General features: G+C 37.5%; 1 non-coding gene across 1 annotated transcript; it reads left to right on the top strand.

Annotated features, from left to right (window-relative positions):
• Positions 1–253: 253 nt before the first annotated feature.
• Positions 254–379, top strand: LOC125613673. The gene has a single exon (XR_007344234.1). It is a non-coding gene; the product is annotated as a U4atac minor spliceosomal RNA (small nuclear RNA).
• Positions 380–2,281: the final 1,902 nt, after the last annotated feature.

Raw genomic sequence — 2,281 nt, 5'->3', positions numbered from 1 at the left:
TTTTTTTTGTACTGGGGATTGAAACTGGAGGTGCCAAAACACTAAGCTACATACCCAGCCTTTTTATTTTGAGACAGGCTCTTGATAAATTGCCTCAAATCGACACTGGCCTCAAACTTGTGATTCTCCTACCTCAGCCTTCTAGTTGCTGGGATTAGAGGCATGTGCCACCATGCCAAGTGAGCCATCTTTCAATGAAAGAATCCTCTGGAAATGTAGTGAAAGTTTAACAACCTGAATCTCTAGAGGAAGAACCATCCTTTTCTTGGGGTTGCGTTACTGTCCAATGAACATCTAATGAGGGCAGTACTGCTAACGCCTACACAACACGCTTGCATCAATTAGAGCTTTGTTTTATTTTGGTGCAATTTTTGGAAAAAAGAAAAACCTCTTTTCCCTGAATCTCTAGAGGAAGAAAAAAAAAAAATTGAAGCTGTTCAGCATTGCCAACATTACCCTCCCTTGAGCCCTTTCACAGTCTCCTCAAAGAGTCAAACATTTATACCAAAGCTCAGAGATTGATATGCAAATCTGTGCATACTATAAATCTATTTTAAAGTAATGAAATAGGGCTGGAGCTGGAGCTCAGTGGCAGAACACTGGCCTAGCATGTGTGAGGCACTGTTTTTTGACCCTTAGCACTATAAAAATTACAAAATAAAGGTATTCTGTCCATCTAAATACAAAAAAAAAATCAAAACAATGAAATAAACTAAAAAATAAAAATCAAATGTTACTCCTTTCCTGAAATGGGGNAAGTTTGCTGGGGCCCCTTCGGCTGTGGCTCTCAACATCTGATGGGCTCCCTTCATACCAGAGAAAAAATTAAAGATATTATAGCTCATTGCTTATAAAATTTTGCCACTGTGGGCGTTCCAAAACAATTAAAAACAGATAATGGTCCTGGCTATACTTCTACCTCTTTTAAACAATTTTGCTCATCATTTGGCATTACTCATATAACAGGAATCCCATACAATCCACAGGGACAAGGCATAGTTGAAAGAGCTCATCAAACTATTAAAATGTACTTATTAAAGCAAAAAGAGGGAATTGGGAAGGGGTATATATTCCCCAAACATAAACTTAAAAATAACCCTTTTTCCTCTAAACTTTTTAAATTTGGATTCATCAGGGCTTAGTGCTGTGGAAAGGCATATGTGTCCAAAAAATGTACATAAGCCCAAGGTACTTTGGAAGGATATTCTAACAGGACAATGGAAAGGTCCTGACCCAGTGATTGTCTGGAGTCGGGGGTCTGTTTATGTGTTTCCACAGGGAGAACAGCAGCCGATTTGGATTCCAGAAAGATTAACTAAAGCGATTTCTACAGACCAAAAAGAAGATGATTTGGCTCAAATCCATAACAGTTGATCTCCAAAACTCCAGTTTGGCTATTCTTACATCTGCGACAGAACCAGGATGCTTTTTTCAATATCTATTTTATTATTACCCTTTCCCACATCATGACGTTCTATTTTGTTTTTTGAGCTCATACAGACCTAGGTTAATGTTTTGCTGATCAGTTCTATTTTTTGACCATAGAGTTTTTAAACATTGCAATGGAGATTTCACCTGTAAAAAGTTATAAGGCCTTTACTATTATATTATGTGTTGTATGTATTATATTATGTGTGCACACTTGTGTTTTGTGTTGTATGTTTGTATGTATGTAGGTCCATATATCATATATGATGAGCGCTCATGAAAAAATGGATCCAAATATTTTTTTTTATTCACGTGATTTAAATGGTTTAATTGGGTAAACAGCTGTTGAGGATTGTTTTAATATGTGAACAAAAAAGGAGGTTAACAGATTTGTTTGTTTACTTTCACCTTTCCTTTTCATTATATTTAATAATTCTGTTCAGGATAATGTAAATTGTTCAGAAAATTGTTTTCTTAGTGCCTGCTGGAATGTTACATAATTTTTTCTTTAGCCATTATTGCCAGAATTCCTATCTTCATCCCAGTGCCGGTGAAGACAAAGATAAAACCAATCTACAGCTTCTGCAATAGCTAACACTGAACTGCTTGCAGAACTTGCCTGGACTATGTATCACTTGTATGCATTGTGAACTCACTTGTATGCACTGTGAACTATCTTTGGTGCAGCGACTTGTGGTAGTGTTGGGGTATTTTTGCTAATGGTGTCATCGGTGGTACAATTTTTCCAAACGGAGCCGTCAATTGACTTGGTGTGTCTTCCTCCCTTCTCTTGTGATGGTCGTTCAGCTAAAATTTGGGGGCCAACAGAGGTGAGGCAAAGAACCTCACCCCC

Source organism: Marmota marmota, unplaced genomic scaffold (genome assembly GCF_001458135.2).
Source record: "Marmota marmota marmota unplaced genomic scaffold, marMar, whole genome shotgun sequence".
NCBI lineage: Eukaryota > Metazoa > Chordata > Mammalia > Rodentia > Sciuridae > Marmota > Marmota marmota.
Note: the sequence above shows the minus strand (reverse complement) of the source record. Positions and strands in the feature narration are given on the sequence as shown.